The following is a 21908-nucleotide window of genomic DNA, read 5'->3' as shown; positions in this document are numbered from 1 at the left end:
GGAGTTCAGGGAACTTGACTGATGTGCACTTCAGTCTTCTATGGGGTATATTTTCACTCTTGCATGCTCTTGGTTCTTTTACACATCTAGAGAATCCTGACTAATGCCTCTCTTCTGAATATTTTTTAAAGTGGAGTAAATACCTATTACAAAATGCATCAGAGATGTATTTTTAATTGCTTCCAACTCTGATTATGAAACCTGGTAAATCAAATATCAGTCAAATGTAATCCTTTTAATATAGTTTTGAAAAGTAATGTTCTAAATTCATAAATAAAGTGATTTACTCACTTCAAGGGAACAGTACAGAACTAATCTAAACAACACATGTCATTATTTTAAGTAATAACAAACTATGCTTCCCCAAATACTTTTGCCTTAACTCTGGCCATCAATCATCTCCTAATTAGCAATGAAAATGGTTTTATTCTTCAATTATGTAAATTCTCACATCTATGAATGAAAGTGGGAAAGAAAGTAAAGCTTTATTATAAGAAATGTCAAGTACTTTTATGAAAAAATGACTAGTTTTTCATTTCCCAGGATTTGTACTATGCTGCTGATACAGTATTTCATTGTGTTCTTAGGACCTAGACTCACAAAGCTTCTATTCACATAAAAAGCACAGTCAAGACCCCAACTTTGATCCTGAAAGTTCTCTTTGTTCTTATGGTTACAGCTGGTAGAGCTTATATGAACACCTGTTATCAATTATATTGTTTAGAATAGTAGAATAGGCCAGTGTGCTCCATTAAGCCTTTTAAGTCGGTTTGTCTATAATTTTGTTTCTTCTTTTTTCTCCCTTTCTTTTCTATTCCATTTTAAAGCCAGAGAAACTAAGATGGCAAAAAATTTTAATGATTTTTTTGCCAGCAATTTAATCAGTTACCTTTGGAAAGTGGTACCATCTATAGTTTTCTATGTAAGTCACCAATCTATCATCTCATTCTGGCCTATATCCAATAGGTATGCTAGGCTATGGAGTGTTTTGACAATATATCCAAGTCATATTCCACCAATCAACCTGCCAAAGACTCTTAGTGTCTCTGTTGACCCCTTTAATAAAGGATATTTCTGTATTTCTAAAAATGGGAACAAATTTTAAGGACTAAATAAACTAAGTTGTAGATGAATCTACTGTTTGAGAACCAGAGAAGAAAAATAGTTAAGACTGAATTCCCCATTTTCAAATGTCTCAGTTTAATCTGGGGACAAAACGGACAAACATTAAATCAGTAGATATTAGCAAAGTAGTAAGGTGTGGGGAACTGACCACCAATGCAATTGGAGTGAGGAAAAGGGAAGTCAACCATGAAGAACAGAAACGTGCACTCACCTTACTGGAAAGGAATTAAGGATAAGGATGACTTCTTTTTTTTTTTGCTGGTCGGGGGCCTGAACTCGGCCTGGGCGCTGTCCCTCAGCTCTTCAACTCAAAGCTAGCGCTCTACGACTTGAGCCACAGCACCACTTCCAGCTTTTTCTGCTTATGTAGTGCTGAGGAATCGAACCCAGGGCCTCATGCATGCAAGGCAAGCACTCTACCACTGAGCCACCTTCCCAGCCCAGGATGACTTCTTGATAGGACAACATAAGGAGGAAAATATTCACCATCATTCTGCTAAAAGTGAGCATGTTCAGGGGACTGGGAGTGTCTCCAGAATGTGATAACCTTTAGATAGTTCACTTTCAGATCATATATTTCTCTTCCCATCTAAAGCTGTAGGACTTAATTTATATCTTGACATTTTAATTCATTTTATAAGTTAAATTTATATATTAATGAGAAAGTTCTCATATTGGCAACTTAATTACTACACTTCAACAAGGAAATGTTAAAAATGTTTGTCCTCCTGAGAAATCATGTTCTTTTATGGCTCATTATGTACAGTTACAGACTATTCTCCAAAAATATTTCTGCTTCTGGTTTATTTCACTAGCAACATAGTTGCACACAATGCCAGTGTCAAGCCCAGCATGACCTCCAAGGAAATGCTGCTCCATAGCCTCCTTGGCAAAGAATAAACTACAGATTTTTCCTTTTATAAGTTTGTCAGGGGAGCAGCTCTGACCCTGGCTGCAGCGCATGCTTCCTAAAGACCAGAAAGGTACATTTACATTCTACAAGACTACAGAGGCTCATTGCACAATGTTCAATTCTATTGAAAAGTTGACTTCAATACTACATTATATCTGCCATAGCTCATAAAAGGGGGACTTACCAGGCTATTGATCTCTGTCCACATTCTCTGCCCAAGGTTGGAAATCTGTGAAGAAAGAAACAAAGGGAAGGAGTGGGGGAGGGAGGGAATGGAGGCAGAAGGGAGGGAAGGAAGAGAAGGGGGAAGGAGGGAGGGAGGGAAGAAAATATTGGAACTAAGTCATTAAGGACAGATATATTTCACCGGTTGTTCTTCCCTCTTCCTCAAAAACACCATAGGTTTTCTCCAAGGACATAATAAAAGTTATTTAATTTCTGAGTAGGAAATGTAGTTACTTGATTTGAAAAAACAAGATTCTCAAAAATATTGAAGGAATTATCTTGCTCCCACCTGTCAACATATATCTCGTTCACCAGTCCCCCCATAACTACATCACTCACTTGTTATGTATGAAGTTTTCTAATCAACTTAAGACACTTGGAAAATGCCTTATAGCCGACTTTTGTTATATAGAAATTAGTCTACCATTTTACCAATTAATATTGTTGATTAATCCAGTTCCAGACATTTTAAAATAGCATTATTTTAGATTAAATTCAACAGAAGTACCAAGAAATATGCCCCACAGCCCCTGCCAGTGGTAAGTTTTCACAGTTTGGAGAAGAACTGGAAGAAAATGATCCCATCCCATTCAGTTGTCTGAATCATTGCATGAATACAACAAACTCCTCCATGATCCCCAAGCCTGTGACTGCTAACTCTACAACTAGACGAATTCAGAGCCTGAAAGATCGCTTCATGAGTTAAATTCTATTTCCCATCAAACATCCAGGTTGGCCCATGCTGTAACTTTCTGATTACTACTTATTGTAACTTTCTTTTCAGCCTTTTATTCTATGACCAAACTGATGAGTCAGTACAAATCCCACAAACATTTTAGCATTTGAATGTATGTCACCAAACTATGCAAAACACATTGAACAACAGTTTAATATGTTTCCTAGAGTAAGCTATGGTACAATAGTCATCATTTTTAAAAAGTTCAGGGGAAGTGGGACTGCTGATTAAAATTCTGCTCCTTGATGCAGAACAGGCACTAATAATGTACCAGAAAATAATTCAATTCATGCATAGTAACTCAAATTCCTTTAAATAACTGTGCATATCAGCTTTATTACTTTTTTATCTTGAGCAACAGTAACCAGAATGTATTTTTCTAATCAATGGACACCAGCAATTTGAAGTATGACAAACCTACATTTCTTACTAAAACTTATGAATAGATCTCATTATCAGTTTACAGCAAAGTACAATATGTTTTATATTACTGGTTTATTGAAAACATTTATACAAATATTGTTTTGTACTATATTCACCAGTAAATCTGGGGTCCAAATATCTCACACATCTATGCCAATGTATAAATATAAAATTCTATACAATTATCTAATCTCTAGTGCTTATAGTAATTAGGTCTTTTCTTTTAGTTCATGCATGTCTCTTCTCAAAAAATGTATATGGTAAAATTAATAGGTAATTTTTAGGTAACTGCTATATTTAAAGAAATAAATTTGGGTGAACATTCCTTGTCAAATTCATTATTTGCATGAAATTTTATTATAGGATTGTTTCCGTTTTGCTTACAGAGAAGCTAAACTATGGGCAATACCCAGATCAGTAAAGGTAATAAATGGTAACATGTGTAACTTAGGCTAATCTTCACTGCATTAAAGGAAAGTAGCTTTATTCACTATGATCTTAAAAGACTAAGCTATCCTTCACTGAGTTTTTCTTCAATGATAAAAATATATGTGATCTTCTCTGGGATGTGAGTCCTTAGAGGAAAGAGAAATTGACCCTTTACCTTTGGTAAACTGACATTTGACATTTTATTAACAGTCTATAAGAATAATGGCATCACTCAACCTCAAGAATAAGGGGAGACCAGAAGTTTGGCTTGATATAATTCTCATGTTGTCTTTTCTTGAATATAGTTTTATCCTAATATTTAATCACTTCTGGGCCATTTCATATTCTGAAAGTAGAAAGATTTGATTAAGTGCTTGCTTAGCTCCTTCTAAAATGCCAATGGGTTTAGATAAAAACCTGAGTGTCTAGATAAGGTGACTTAGGCTGATTGATGAACATACTAAGGAATTTCAGAGTAAGGATGAGTAATTATAGCCTGGTCAAGAGAAGACTCCTAGGAAAACCACATAGAAAAGTAGATTTGCATGATTGCAGATAGATGGAGCTGAGCTGACTGCTCCTACCCTACACATGCCTCCTGGAAATGGTGGAAGGAGATTCTGGGGGCTAAAACAAGGAATGGCTAAACTGACTTGCTGCTCAACCAGAGCCTTTAACCCTATCTTGGCCATGGTCAGGCTCTATCCAGGTGTGTAGGGGATAAGTGGTCCAAGCCAAAGAGAAACAAAACATAAAGATGGTAAGATCAAGGTGTTCTTTATATATTAGTCCATCACATTATGGACTATATAATCATTATAACATAATTTTAAACAGCTAAAAATGAAAAGCCAAATTCTGTTTCACGATAATGTGTATAATTTAAGCATATGCTACATTCTTCATACAAGGCAACTAAAAACAACATACACCAAATTCTTGAAAAATGCTGATTTAAAAATTAAAAATGAAAGTGTGAGGAAGTGGTACACATCTACTCCTCTGTCAGTCTCAAATATTCTTTTGAGCATCAGATTCAGTTAAAGGACTTTTCACTGATGCCAGGGTTTTCGAGTCTAAACACACTAGGTCAATTCTCATATCCAATCAGTTATTTTTCACCAACACCTGATATTCTCAGTCATCTTAATTATACTCTTTGTTTGGTATGTACTGTCATTCCTTTTGTACACTCTCTTTGGTGAAGTAACTATTCAAGTCTCTTTCTCCCACTTCTCTTGTGCTGCTATTGGGTCTTGAAAATCAAGGCCTTGCATTGTCATTTTGAGCCATACCTCCAGACTGGAATTTTGATGATAAATTAGAAATGGAATCTTGTAGACTTTTCTACCTGGGCTGGTTTCAAACCCTGATCCTCTAAGCCTCAGCCTATTGAGTTGCTAAGACTACATTCACACAACTATCAGAACTTGGGCTTTTCACACTTCTTTTTGTCTAACTGAATTGTAAAAGCTGTATACATGCTATTTATGAATACATATACAGTCTGTCATGCTGGTCACCCTTACACTATAGCTCCATCAGTCCCTTTGGTCTCATGGAGCCATAGAAATGAATGCCATGACCTCAGCCTCACACTATAGCCCCATCAGTCCCTTTGGTCTCATGGAGCCATAGAAATGAATGTCATGATCTCAGCCTCTCTGCCATTTCTTTCATCATCCACACATCGTCCTTAGAAGGTAAACTGGCCCAAGTGCTGAGTTTACCCACTTTGTACTTTTACCATGTCTTCATTCCACAAGTCCTTCCTAATCTGTCAGTTCACCAATGCTTTCAAGCAGATATTTAATTTCCCCCCCAACTTTTCAAGCTAATTTCCATGATACAGTAGAATTATATCCTCCATTACCAGACATAGAATCACCAGTCAGGAGAAACCTACAGTCATTTTTTAATCTCTTTCTAATCAGCTGTAAAGAACTTGAGAGTAGATTCACATCACCATATGCAGAAAATGAGTAGTGAACTTGACCTTAGTACATGAGATTCTTTTATATTACGAATAACATTCCAAATAGTATGTAGCACTTCAATGTTTCAACTTTCATTTTAGTTTCTCAAAAAACCATGTGAATATCTACTATTTAATTGAATTATACATCATTGGATATAGCTAACAACAATAATAAGAGCCATCTCTTCTCTTTCAGCAATTTAAGGAACTGAAAAAAAAATCCAAGTGCATAAGTGCAGGTAATGTTCGACCACTTTGAGTCTTATGTTCCTTTTCCCTCATATAATCCCCAAAGCTCTATAACTCTGACCAAAGATCAAAGGCTAAATTTTTAATAAAATAATCCATAATGGGGAGTCAAACTAAGTTCACTTCAAAGACATATCCTGTACAATCACAACTGGGTGGCCGTGCCCATATTTGCAGTAGGTGGGTCTAATAGAAGGTAGGAAAAGCTTAATATGAATAGCTATAATAGAACATGAGTCAAAAATATGAATCAGTTATTTCTAGAAAAAGAAGTCTTTTTATAATTAGTGGATAAAGTTATAATATTGTTACCTAGTATACAAACAACCTGATAAGAAGCATAATAGACAAGTTTCATCATCAGTATGAGCATATGGAAATATTACTGAGTCTTGTATATGGCATACCTAAGGCCTAGTGAAACAGCAAAGGTTTCATAGGCCCAGGGCCAAGATAACCCTCAGCTCAAACTTTGCTGTGTGGCTTCAGCACAGTCACATAACCTTGATGCTCATGATCTTGCTTCTCTGTCAAAGGCCAATATTCTTAGAGTTACTCTATGTCTTTAGTAAGGTCTGGTGCTATTTGAGTACATAATAGATGTGACAGCTATTAACAGAAGATGAACTCTGACAAAGTGTGCTGTACTGTGCTTTATTCTACTACAGAAAATAGATCATACAGAAAGAGTCAATGGTATCATATGAGTAGCTTGAACTTAAGTATCAGTCCTACCCAGGAAAAGGGAGTTTGAACTATTCTTGATTGTGCATTCTTTGAAAAGAATCCAAATTCCCAGTAAGCTCATAGAAACATTTCATTTGAAGGCTAATTATTTTTTTAAAAAGTGAGAAGTTGGGAGCACATAAACCCTTTCTTCTCCATCATAGACAATTCTGCTTGCTAAACTAACAATAGAAGCAATAACTCAATAACAGCCTAGATAAAATTTACTCTGAGAGTTCTAAAATACATGATAAAGATTTTTAGTGGATGTGAGAGTTATTGGTTTCAAGGAAATAACTTTTTAAACCAGAAGAAGACTATTAAAAATAATACATCAGAAATCAGGGATGGGGAAATTATTTTTGGAAGTCAGAGAGTACATGGCAACCCATTCTCATTTGGGAAACAAGGTAGATTTGGTTTATTCTAGGTAGGCAATAAATACAGTAGCAGTGGTTTACTTATACCCACATGGATTTCTCTTTTACTGACACAATATATGCCTCATTTGTCACCCATCAAGCTGGGTGCTATAAATAGGTTGGACTTGTACTCTTTAAAGTAACCTATTTGGCTGGAAGTGGTGCTGTGGCTCTAGCGGTAGAGCACTTGCCTTGAGCTGAAGAGCACATGGACAGCGCCCAAGCCCAGAGTTCAAGCCCCATGACCGACAAAAAAGAAAAGTTTGTCATAATCTAAAGTAACCTATTTGGCATCATTTGTATAATATATGCATTCAGAATAAATTTTCTATACAAACTGAAGAACCACACTCCTATTTCAGGAGTTCATTAGCAGACTAGAATTTGTGATAAAAAATTTCAACCAAGTTTTAATCCTGAGATATCTCAAAAGGATTTCAAGGATCATCTGGGCCAACAAATGAGGAAACTAAACCCCAGAAAGAATAAGTGTTGTCTACTAGGTCATAAAACACTTGAGAAGCAGAGCAGGGACAAAACACAGACCTTCTGACTCCACAGGGGGCACTCCTAACAGTGCCCTGGCAATCGATTTAAAGTACACACCCATTCTACTGAAGAGCTGATTCACAGACTATCTTCATATATATTGTAAGGCATCTCAATAAGCAAATATTCAGAATCTTGATGAAATCAGTAGGAGCTTAGTGAAAATTAAGAAACCAAGCTAATGATGATAAGCAGATATTAGTAAACAAATAGTTAATATATGAAAATCATTTTCTCCCATTTATATATTTTTGACATCAGGAGAAGTTGTCATGGTAAGAGCCTTGACTTTTTCATATTAGATTTTAAAATTATGAAAATAAACCCTAAATGTCAAGAAACAGAAGGCAAAGAGTAAACATAAATAGGTGATTGTTTTAAATTTTAGGCAAGAGCTCATGTATCAACAGCAATTTTGATAACTAGGTACCCTAAAGACAGAGAAAATATAGTCCTCAAAATCTAATTTTAACAATTTACTTTGTGTAAGTAAATTTTTAAATTGTGAAGTAGTTTGTAATGAAGTTATCTGTGTGATTTTTGAGAAGACTTATACAAAGTTATATGAAAAATCATGCTGGGTGTAAGACCTTTTAGAGAAAGTTATTGAAAATAGAGCTATAGTCAATGTATTTGCCACAACAAAAACTCTGATGCATTTGCATAATGAGAAATTGTTTAAGATATAAGAAAAAACTTGTTATAATAATTTTAAAATCTGTGTGCATTTTAATTTCATTGTCACAACCTATAAATAGTGATTTCAATACTTACTATACAAAGCTATAATTGTCAAAACAGTGTGGAGGTTGAATAAAAAGGTATTTGAATAAATGAAACACAGGAAAATCAAAATATAGAACCACATGTATGATGAGATTTAAGAGGTTATTTATTTTTATTGTTTATGTATTGACCAAATCAGTAAGGTAATTCAGTAAGAAAAAAAACTTATTCTTTCAACAAGTTGTATTGAACTTATGAATATATATTTTGACCTTTACCTCACATTATATGCAAATATCACCTTGCAATGGAAAAACATGAAAATTATATTCAACCTGAATATAAACTAACATAAACTTCACAATTACAAAGCTTCTAAAAAATATTCTGAGACAAGGAAAGATTTCTTATAGAGCAAACTTCAAAATGAAAGTGATTTACTTGGATTTTTAACTCACTTTTGTTTCCTCTAAAACATCACTAAAAAAATACAAGGCCAAACCAAAGACTGGGAAAAATTTTAGAACACATATATCTGAGAAAGAACTCATACATAGATTAGGCAAAGAACTCTAAGAACTTTGTAGGAAAATAAACAACTCAAGAAAATAATAACAAGAGATTATAACATACACTTTTAATAAAAGAAGACAGATATATACCATCTGAGTAATAAGAAATTCCCTAACTGTAAGCAAAAGCATCTTATGCAAATCCTAACAGAATATTTAATAAACACAAAGGCAAAAGAAATTAAAAAGCAAAAACAATTTTTAAAGAGACATGTTTTGATTTCATAAAATTAGAACATTTATAGCAAATACTCTATAAATAAGTAAAAATAAAAATGGCTAACTAGGAAAATATTTGCATGTGACCTGGGGCATTTAATAAGCTAAAAGAATGCCTCTCATTTGAAAAACAATGTACCAAAACTATTAATAGGCAATTTACAAATATGAAATCTTACTTGACAAAAAATATGAAGATAAGCTCAGACTCATAAATTCTTAGAAAAGTGAAAACTAAAATTTCATTTTCAACAATAACACCAAAAATTAAAATCAAACTATGACATTCATAAGCAATAAAGACATGAGAGACATGAGAAACTGGGAATTTTTGTGTTTTATTACTGTGACTATGAGTTCTCATGATTTGCTAAGATTAAGATATCTGGCAATTGCCATTGCCATTCAAAATACATGTGCCTTTCAGGTCTTGAAGATAAAGTAGATATAGTAGAAATGGCAGAGGATGGAAAAGAAACAATATTACACTTCAGAACTCTATTAAAAAAAACAAACTTAGGAATCACAGTCAGAACAGAAGTACTAGTTAAAGGCAAAGGAAACATATTCAATAAACATAGCAGGAAACATCTCAAACTTTAAAAATGAGAAGCAGATCGAAACCCAAGGGATTTTTAGAAACAGCCCATAACAAAACAGAAGGTTACCATCATATATTATACTGAAAACCCTAAGTACAGAGAAAAATCTAAAGATTTCTGAAAGCTTCAATAGAGAAAAACAGTGTCACAATGGAAACTTCATCAGAATAAAAACAGATTTTTTAACAGAAACTTAAAAGGAAAGAGATTATGCAAACTCTGAAAGTGAATAACTTCCAACCCAGGATATTCTGTCCAGAGAAACTTTATTCATAATTGAATCACAAATAAAAACATTCAATAAAGAAAAAAAACTAAAGCAATTTATAACCTCTAAACCATCTCTACAGATGATACACAAGTAATTCTATAAAGAGAAGAGGATGATCAATATAAACATGAAAATATCAAATAAATCTAAGAGATGAAGATACAAGCAAAGGAGGAATAGGAAAGAATCTAAAACTATTTTTTAATGGCAGGGAATACCTTTTATTTCTTATTACTGGAGTATAAACTCAATCCCTTATGTTTTTTCAACTGGCTTGCCTGGGTGGCATTTTCTACTTTAGATATGCCTCCAGTCCTATTTTTGAGCTGGCTATTTAAAGACAGAAACTAATGGGATTTTCTATGTTGGCTTTAAGCCACAATGCTCTGGATCTCATGATCCTGAATAGAAAGGATTGCATGCATGAAGCTTTACTCTTCAACTTTACCTTTCAGTGCAACCACTCCTTCTCAATAGCCTCTATTCTCCAATCAGACATAGAATGGGCTGTTGGTTCAAATAGTAAGATCCAGTCATCAGCTGTCTATAAGGAATACATCTTACTGACAAAAACAAACATTGATGTAGAACAAAAGATTGGAAAAAGGTATTCTAAGAAATGTGCCTAGAATATAAGCCAGAGTAGTAGTTAGATTCATATTCAACTTTGAAGAAAGGAGAAATAAAAAGAACGTACCTCGCTATGATAAAGGTTATGTATGACAAACCTAAAGTCAACATCATTTTACATGTGGATAAATTAAAATCATTCATCTGATATTAGAAATAAAGCAAGGATATCCCTTTTCTTCCCTATCATTCAATATCATTCATGGCACCAAATTCCTCTATAAATCCAAAGAAGCAAAAGATACAGATATGGACATCAGAACATTAAAATGAGATGAGATTATCTCTTAATGAAGCATGGATTGAATCCATGGAGAAAAGCATGAAAAAGTATGTATTGAATTACAAAAACTTAACCTGACACCTAAACCAAGAACTCTGGGGTGATGTTTTGGAGACAGAGAAGTCACTTTGCCTAGTGACAATCAAGAGGGACAGCATTCCACATATTGCCAGAAAGTACTATACATTATCATTCACTCATATACTTCTCTTCCAACAAAATTTCATGCTTTAATAACTTGCATAAATCTAGGGGACAACCAATTAGACTAAAATGGTTCTGAAAATAAATATCTTCTTTTAGAAATTACAGAGAAGTAGAAGTATTGCCTAGCAAGTAAACTCATTTACTATCCAGTATATTTCTGCAATGAAATATGAACATTGTACAATGCTATTTTGTTCTTTTCTAAGATTTTGGGTCACTGTATTTTTAATTATTCTACAAGAGAAATGCAGTTTCTTACCTCACAGACTCATGTGGGTATCAAGAATGTAAAAATCAAGAGTACAGTCTGCTGTGGCAGTGCCAAAACTTTAGCTACTTGAAGGCATTGAGAGATGACTGCTACTTTCAACTGCATTGTGGACAGAAACCTGCTCTAACTCTGCTCCTTTCTCCTCATTACAGCAGGGACGGTGGTATGTCAGAGATAGAAAAGAGGGGAAAGAATGTGTTAGGATCAGATAAAGAAGCCTCTTTTTCTTTTTGGCTAGGCCATCTTCTAGTACATAAAAATCTGTTTGTACAAAAATGCAAGGTTTTATTACTCAGGAAATTTTTGTCCTGCGTGTGGCAGAATTATAGACCTATACGGTAAATAAATGGGAGCTATCTTAGAAATATCTATCTCATCTTATTCTTTTTTTAATTTAATTTAATTTTATTTGTGAACATACTGTACAGAGGGGTTACAATTACATGGGCAGGATAATACGTACATTTCTTACCAAGCATTGCAGCCTCCTCCTTTGTTTACCCTTCCCATCCCTTCCCAGCCTCCCCTCTCCCCCCAATCATCTTATTCTTTTTATAGAGCAGAATAATTAAATAAGCTGCTTAAGGCCTCCTTTCTTTCCATCATACTACTTCCCTTATACAAGTACTTTGTATATGCAGCAAATATTTGTAGAGTTTCCACAAGCTGCTATTCAGATAAATAAGTTGTGCAGTAGAAATTCTACTTTAAATACACAAGGTAAATTTGCTATTAAAAAAAGCTCTGTAAAGAATTCTTTGTATGCATATTAATATTGTTCACCAATATTATGTCTGGATTTTAAATACATTCATATTTTTTCTGAGAAAAGGAAGTACTTGTTTTATATTCTTAAACAATACACTAGGAACTGCACGTTCTAGCTCAACTCCACTCTTCCTGGATGTGCCACTAATTCTTCATTGCCTTTTACTTCTCTGCTACTTGTAGATACTTTTTTCCTTGGTGTTTAATTTATTGACTACATTTCTTTGTCAGCCACAGGCACCACCTGTTTCTAAATGCTTGGCATTTGTGTCTGATAAATTGCCATATAAATACTTTAGAGCCTTCTTTTATATCCTTTGTCAACCTTTCCCAAATACATTTCCATCTTCGGTGTGTTTATTTCCCAGTCATACCTTATTTGAGCAAAAGAATATTTGGCTATGGTTTGAGAGAAGGCTTGAAGTTTACAAAGGAAGATAAATGAAAGCATGTTTAATTGTGGAGAATGGATGTGAGACTATTCCCTTCCTCCCTATCTTTATCCAAGATCTTTGTTTTCCTTTCAGAGATCATAGCTCAACTTCAACAACACCCTCATACAAATGTAATGTTTTATTTCAACAGTTAAGCTTTCATGTTCCAGACACTGTAACAACACAAACAAATGGACCATATCCCTGTCCCCTGGGAGAAACACTATCCATTTACCATGTGGCAGGGTATAGCTCTGTGAAATAGAGGCATTATCATTCTATGGCTTTAAAATTAACATACAAAGTCAAATACATGAATTGTGTCTCAATGATAAAGAATCAAAAACGAAGAAAGCTCATAGAGGAGAATTTGGCTTAATATTTCGGCTGTATCTGTTTCCAGCCATGAAGTCCAATCTATTGTTAATCTTTCATGCTTGAACACTCCAAGGTGTTTGGATTCTCTTTCAAATTCTAATCTTCTTCCCCTTCAAGAGGTCAAGAAATCCATCTCAGAGTTCTGTTTTGTTTTTAAGTAAATTTATCTACTTTTCAATTACTTCATTCCAGGACCTCGGTCTATTACCGGTTTCCTTAGCTCTGGTAAACTGTATTTCACTTCTCTTTTCTCTAAACATCTAGCTGGTTGCCAAAATTCCTGCTGCATTTTAGAACCAGAAGCAATCACTATTTTTGAGAAGCCCCAAAGCATCTGCCTACCCCAAACAATAACTAACATTAGCACAAATAAGATGCTGGCATAAACTTAGGGAATGAAAAAGATGGGAAAAAGAGTAAAGATCTACCCAAACAGGGTTGACACAAATTTTCAATGGGCTAGTGAAATCTAAATCACCAGACTTTCAGGAGACTTTGCAAGACCAACAGAATAACTGTTGCCATTTTTCTAACTTGAGGTTTTGTTCGAACTTTGTTCTGTTTATGTTTCGATCGAACTTTGTTCTGTTTATGTTTTGCTCTGAGAGTCTTTCATAGCTTTTTTCCCACATCGTGATCAACAAAAGGAAAACTATAGTTTTCTCATCATCCAGAAACCGCATTTATCCACTTCAACCTACACTTAGAGTACTAAGAATGTTCTCTGGGAGAGCAGAGGGTAAAAAAAGCTAAGAGCTCTAGTTCTATTTGAGTGTCAGCTGCAACATTCCACCAGACACTTAAAAGAAAGACTTTGGTCTATGATCAGATTACATGAGGAAGACCTTAGATGTGGGACAGTTGGTTTGAAGGAAGCTGTTTTGTGTTTGGTTTTGAAAGGGTTATTCCATGTAGCCTAGGCAGGCCTCAAACTCTTAATTGCACCTCTGTTAGCATTCTGAGTGTTGGGATGACAGGTCTATATCACTATGACTTTTCTTTCTTTTGCTTTACCTACTGCTTTTTCATTAGCATGTTAGACAAGGGGCTTTATTGTAACGGTTACATACCTACATACAACATAACTAATCAATATGATTCTCTCCAACCTTTTTCCTTCTTGGTTTTCTATTTTCAGTCATGTGTAGGAACACATGACTGTTCATATCCCCACATCCTACCTTTTCATCTTTTCCCTTCCTCCAGGTACCCACTCACAAATAGAACCTGTTTTACAAACCAGTTCATTTTTAGAGTTGATTCTTCATAGAACAAAAGGACAGGCCATATTTGACTTTCTCAGCCTGCCTTATTTCGCATAACATGTTGAATAGTTTCATGATAAAATTTCATTCTTCTTAATAGCTCATGATACCCATTGTGTATACATACCACATTTTCTTAATTCTTCATCCTTTCATAGGTACCTAGGCTATTTCTATATATTGCCTATTGTAAAGAGTCCTGCTGTAAACCTGAGTGTGCAAGTGTCTCAACTGTATATTGCTTACAGCCCTGATTCCATAAGTCCCTCTTTTGCCCAGAAGTGGTATATAAATATGGTAGTTCTATCTTTAATTTCTAATGGTACCACTTTACTGACACTATTTACATTCCCATGAACAGTATATTAGGATCCCTTTCCTGCCATTTCTTTTTTTTTAATTTTTATTTTTATTTTTTGTGAACATACTGTACAGAGGGGTTACAATTACATGGTCAAGATAATGAGTACATTTCTTATCAAGCATTGAAGCCTCCTCCTTTGTTTACCCTTCACATCCCTTCCCAGCCTCCCCCCCCACCCCCCACCCAATCCCCTCCACCCCCCTCCTGCCATTTCTTTACTGTTGTTTGTTTTCTTGTAACTGCCATTCTGGTTGGGATGAGATGAAATCTCAGCAACATCTTGATTTTCATTTTCATTATGGCAAAGGATGCTAAACATTCTTTTATGATTTTCTTTGCCATCTGTATTTTTTGAAAATTGTGTAATGCATTTACCCATTTATTAGCTGGAGAATTTATTTGTTCTTGGTGTTTAATTTTTGAGCTGTTTACATATTCTGGATATTAATTTCTTATAATGGGAAGTTTTCTCCCATCTTGTAAATTTTGGTTCTAATGGATGTTTCTCTTGCTGTGCAGAAGCTTTTTAATCTGAGGAAATTCCATTTTTTAATTCTTATTATCTTTTGATCAACTGAGGTTCTGTTCAGAAAACATGACTTGTGCCTATATTTTCAAGATTTTTCCCTGTGTTTTACTTTAGAAGTTTGAAAGTCTGTGGTCTTACATTAGGATCTTTGATCTATGTATAATTGATTCTTGTGCAAAGTGAAAGACAGGAGTCTGGTTTCAGTTTTCTAAGCTTCACCAAACTGAATTTTTGCTGCTTCAAAGGAGTATCAATGAGAATCTACCCTGAGAATAGTTAAACGGATCTCAAACTCTGAGGCTGGCTCTGCCATATGCAGAATTCTTGTTTTAGCCCAGCTCATAGAATACATGACCTGGTTCTTAGTGGGGAAGGAGCTAACTCTTCCTTTTCTTGTTTTAAGCTCTCAGATTATTTGCCTCATGTATTTGTGAAGCTGTAAACATATTTGTGATCAGTCCCTCTAAGTGCTTTAATAGCATAAATTGAAGATTTTGTTATTTAAAAACAAGCTTTCTAGACTTTGCTTCCTACACTGATAAGGGTTTCCAAAAAAATCCAGCTTATAATATGCATCCCAGCTGAAACATTATTTAATAATTATTTAACATAACAGTGCTACTTTCATAAGCCTGTGCTACAAGATATTAGCTCATAAGTATTGAAAAATAAATCTAAAAGAATATACTTAGGATTTCCTCAGATAGCCTTAAACTCTTAAGTAATGTCAACATATAGAACCTGAAAATGTTTGTATGAGTCTGTAAAGTTCAGAATAGCCTAGACTAATGTTGGTTCAAAAGGTACTGGAAATTATTTTCAATTCAGTGAACTTCTTCATAGACAAAAATCTAATTACATTATGGACATCAATCTTCATAAGCACATTTAATTTCTCAAGCATTCGATTTGACCCTAACTGTGCTACTTCCTTTGTAGTAAATCTCCTTATACCTATGATACCTCAAGTATCCTAGAACAATTCACTACTGCAACATACCCCTCTTCACATTAATTCTTGTCCTACCTCAACACAAAAAGGTAGACAAACGTTATCATTTGTTTAACAATGACTAAGTGAAAAAATTGGGTAAGCTCCTCCTTAATTTTCTGTTGACAATACATTTGAAAATTCAAGCCGGGCGCTGGTGGCTCACGCCTGTAATCCTAACTACTCAGGAGGCTGAGATCTGAGGATCGCGGTTCAAAGCCAGCCCGGGCAGGAGAGACTGTGAGGCTCCTATCTCCAATAAACCACCAGAAAACCGGAAGTGGTGCTGTAGCTCAAGTGGTAGAGTGCTTGCCTTGAGCTGAATTGCTGAGGGACAGTGCCCAGGCCCAGAGTTCAAGCCCCACAACCAACAAAACAAAACAAACAAACAAAAAATTTGAAAATTCAATTGTTGAGAGTCTGATTGGAGTTATAATTTTTAAAATACATCGGAACATCAGAATCCTTTTAGTTCATGCAGACTAAAACATTCCTTTCCATTCCAATGTGAAGTTAAAGAAGACAGTGTAGTCTCAAAATGGAGTTCATAGAGGAGTACACAAACATATGCCTAAGCAATAACACAGACCTTTCTTACTTCTGTAAGCAACATGGTCTAATAATATTGACCAAGAGATCTAAAGTCAGAGAGGGCAGAGTAAAACAGCTATGAGGTATTAATCCTAGGACTAGAACACACTATGAAATCTAACTTACACGTCTGTCATGAGCTTTGATATTTCAGGTCATGCACAGAATTTTAAAGCACTTTTTACAAGATTGAACTTCCAGATTTCTGAACCATAAAGGAAAGTCTCCAAAGCTAGAAATATAATTGCTAGTCTGGTAGACAATCAACATAGTAATTGTATCTTCCTAGTATGTCATTTCTTCCTCTGTAAACAGTTTTCCATAGTCAAAGAGCTGTGGGAATGTGGATTATCTACCCAGAATGCATCTCTCATAATAACTTAATACTGACCAGAAGTTGCTTTAGAGCTGAACTGTACATATAATAGAAAATGCTATATGACTTCAAAAGATTAATTTCCAAGCTGATCCAAATGCTATCAGTTTTCTGTTATTATTCCCTTATTTTCCTATGTACTAATTCTCCCTTTGTTTCAACTGATCTGTTAAAGTGGTTAACTGGAATTTTCAACATTTTTTTTTAACAATCCATTTACAAAGTTCAGCTGAAGCAGTGGGAAAACCTGAGAGAAGGGAACATTTGAGTGAATGCCAAGGGCTTGTTCAAAGCTTGCTTATTAAACCTTAGACCTAGTTAACAACAAGTTCTTCCCTTTTTGGTGAATAAAAAATGATCTTTAAGATGCCTTCTGGCTCTACATTTCTATGATTTAAAGTGAACTGGGGTTTCCTTAAGAGCTCAAGCTTTTTAATGACATGAGAAGTAGATCTGAACCCTTAAGCTCTTCTTCAGAAATTCATTGCAAGGGACTGATTTATGCTTTCAGTATTCATCAAAGTCCTAGCCTGTTCTGACTCTGTAGAGCAAGCTTCTTTTACGGAATGTGCCTTTATGTAATATGCCCTGCCAAGGAAGCATGCATTTTTAAAGTAAGTTTACCATGTGGGGTGGGGGACACAGGAAATATTTAAAGCTGATCAAATGTTCTCCAACTTCTTTATCCCAGACTAGGGCAAGGAAATAAACACAATGCTGTATGAATCTTCATAGTCATTTAGATTAAATTTTTATTTGTCCTCTATCTAAATTCTTAACCTAGGCTCATCTTAAATTCTGAGCTGCTTTTGACAATCCAATACACACACACAAGTGTCATTCTACTTTTTACAGTCTTCTCAAAGCAGCCCCACTTGTAGAAGAATAATAACTACAGACAGACAACAATATGAAGGCCTTCCATCTTTGTTTCATTTTCATAATTATCTTATGAAGTGGGAATGTTTAATATCACTGTCTTAGATTTAGAGAAAATTGCAGCATAGTAAGCTTCCCAAGGTCATAGATATATTAAGAAATAGAGATGGATGTAAAATCAGGGTTACAAACATTGCCTTACAAGGTGTCTAAATGATAGACACTTTGGATAGGTTTCCAGATATTATGATTTATTTATAAAGGGAAGGGTTGGAGCTAAAGTCAAAGGTGGACTAAGCCAACTCAGGCTGACTCATAAGAGCCAATAGTAAAAATTTCAGAAATATCTTCAACCAATAAGGTTCATAATTAATACTATCAGTTTGAAATTGTCCATGTTCCATTATTTATGATAATCAGCATTTGTCATAAACCTGGCCTCACTTCTATCCCCACTGAGCTAGTTGGTAAACATTTAGAAGCATAACACAGAGTGAAGTATTTTTGGAAAATCCTTTCATGATGTAGTCTGATTAGTCCTGGCATACCACTAAGTTTAAAAAGGCAACTGAGGCCCATTCATGTTTCAATACATAATGTGTCTCACACAAGAATATAGAGGGGAGGGTTGCCTTCTTTATGGTAATATAGTGATTGAAATAATATATCAACTTTTAAAAACAAAACGTTTTCATGGTTGCCTCTGTCTTTTACTTATAGAAAGTCCAGTTCATATTGTTCCTTGTTTGGCAATGGAGTAGGTATACTAGGTAATAAAATCCTTGACCATGGTGTAGGAAAACGAAAAGAACTACAAAGAAGGAATCTGTGCTGTGAATAGAAAAGTGTCAATTCTCAGCAGAACAGATCAGTTCTGAGGAGGGTTTGGCCTTCTCTACTACCATATATGAGGACAGGATCCAGCAAATTAGGCAGAGAAGTCTAACACAAAAGAGCTGGAGGCTAGTCTGATGTCTGGGCTTCTGAAACAAGAGGCTCTAGACCTAATAATATTGAGAGGAATCAAAGATACTTCAGTTGTGGAGGAACTAGGATCCTTAGCACACTGTCCATATAAAACCAATGTAGAGAATAAGACAGAGGATCATTTCTTAACCTAGAAGGTGGAAGCTCGATTCATTGAGAAATGGTTGTGGAAGGTTTTTACAGTCAGTTTAATGAACTGTGCTGTTGACATTTATCCATCTCTTAAATATTAGAATTGCTAGACAGGTACTGGTAGCTCGTGCCTATAATCCTATTTACTCAAGAAGCTGAGATCTGAGAATCACACTTCAAAGGCAGTCTAAGCAGGGAAGCCTGCAAGACGCCAATTAACCACCAAGAAGCCAGAAGAAAACATGTGACTCAAGTGGTAGAATGTTAGCCTTGAGCAAAAAAGCAAAAGGACAGTGTGCCAGCCCTGTCTATATCAGGGCTCAAGACAGACAGACAGACAGACAGACAGATAGGAATTACTCTGTGTCACATAAGGGAATATATGGTCTCATTTCTATATTAATCTCATGGTATATTTATCTAAAATCCATTTCTATCAAAATTTATTATTTATGTAAGATCCTCCCAAGATTTTTTTTATATTCCTTTAACTTTCTTTTTATACTCTGACAAGCAAAAGATTCAAAATATCTGTAGCCAACTTGGAGAGCTGCTTCAATTTCTTATTTTAAAAAGAATTCAATAAATTAACAGCATTCCTTAGATGCTGGCAAATTTCCAAGTCCTTTTCCATTTTGACATCTTTCAAATGTATCCTTTTCTCTCTTTTCTTCTCATACTGTCCAAGACAACTTATCAAAAACAAATTTATTTATCGGGGCTGAGAAGGAGACTCAGTGGTTGAGTGCTTCCCTTGCATGCATGAGGCCCTCGGTTTGATTCCTCAGCACCACATACACAGAAAAAGCTGGAAGTGGATGTTATGGCTCAAGTGGTAGAGCGCTAGCCTTGAGCTGAAGAGCTCAGAACAGTGCCCAGGCCCAGAGTTCAAGTTCCATGACCAGCAAAAAAAAAATTATTTTAAATGCTTGCTGAATATTTAATTCTGTGACTGTACCACGAGGCTTAGCCTTGAAGATGAAGATACCCAGCCAAAGAGACATGAATCACTATTTTTTTTTTTGCCTAATAATCCCTAACTAGTTAGAAGATAAACTTCACTTTGAAAAGATGTTTTGGCAAAGAGCTCAAACTGTGAGACAGTAGACAAAATGCTTAGAAGAGGCATGTATGACATTCTGTTCCAGCCTCTCCATTCACCTGGGTTTCCATCCTAGCAAGGGATTACATTTGGATGGAAATCTTCAATTCTATAGGAAAAAAAGAACCGACTTAGGTCTCTTTTCAGACATTAGCAAAGGTATTAAATTTAAACATGGCCTTAGTCTGCAGAAAAATCCATTTCTTTCCATTTTCCAACAACTAGCACTGTTTTACTTTGCTTTTTTGTTTCTTTGTTTCTTTGTGTGTGTGTGTGTGTGTGTGTGTGTGTGTGTGTGTGTGTGTGTGCGTGCGCACACGCACGTGTTGGTCGTAGGGCTTCAACTCAGGGTCTCGGGTAATCATGAGGAATTTTTGCTCAAGGCTAGCAATGTACCACTTGAGACAAAGCTCCTCTTTCTGGCTTTTTGGTAGTTAATTTTAGATAAGAGCCTCAAGAACTTTCTGGCCCAGGCTAGCTTTGAACTATGATCTTCTTCATTTATGTGAAGATTTTTCTCTATTCAAAATCTTGAAAAGGCAGAGCTAATTTTCTACTTTTAGTTATTCCTCACAAAAGTGAAGAATCCCTTAAGAGAAAAAAAATTGAAAAAATTAATGAAAATACAATAGCTAAGATATGGAAACAACCCAGATGTTCCACGACAGATGAATGGATCCAAAAATTGTGGTATCTATACACAATGGAATATTATGCAGCCATTAGAAATGACAAAATAATGGCATTTGCAGGGAAATGGATGGAGCTAGAAGGAATCATGTTGAGCGAGGTAAGCCAAGAACAAAGAGACAAACGGTACATGGTCTCCCTGATAAGCAGATGCTAAATCCAAAATGTTAGGCGATACGACAAAACTAACAGGACTTAAGAAACAAAGAACTCCCACTCATCTGGTTGAACCACTACTAAATATCCCCATGCTGCTGATCACATATATGGTATATAACATGTGAACACCATTATATGTTACAGACTGTGATAGACAATTTGCTCCAGGAAAGTTAGAATGAACTTGTGACTTTAAATGAACATCATTATTCCACAATACTGTGAAATTCTGGAAATTATGTAATCACTTAATCACAATAAAAAAAAAGAACCTTGGGGAAGGGAGGGAGGGGGGGATGGTAGGGGGAAAATAATGGAGGGGGTAACAATGTAAAAAAAAATTAATGGAAATAAAAGTTAAATTATTCAGTTATTTTATTTCTATTTATGAGTGCCAACACCCAAAACAAGTCCATAAAATTTAGAGTTATATCATCTACTCTTTATGGTTATCATATATTATTTAAATATCTATAAAGCAACATATAAATCCACAGAATATTACCTCCTTACCAAGTTGAAATAATATTTTAGTAACTATCAATGTTCCCATAATTAGCTATTCAAAAGTTCTCATAAATTAACAACTTTCTTAATCATCTTTAATTATTAAGTATTTGAATTGAAGTAGCTGATAGAATTTCAACACATTAAGCATATAAAATATTCTTTTGTTCTATGTTACATATTATGCATAATTATTTATT

This window comes from Dipodomys ordii, unplaced genomic scaffold (genome assembly GCF_000151885.1).
Source record: "Dipodomys ordii isolate 6190 unplaced genomic scaffold, Dord_2.0 Scaffold1, whole genome shotgun sequence".
NCBI lineage: Eukaryota > Metazoa > Chordata > Mammalia > Rodentia > Heteromyidae > Dipodomys > Dipodomys ordii.
The sequence above is the reverse complement of the archived record's forward strand: the minus strand, read 5'-3'. Positions refer to the sequence as shown.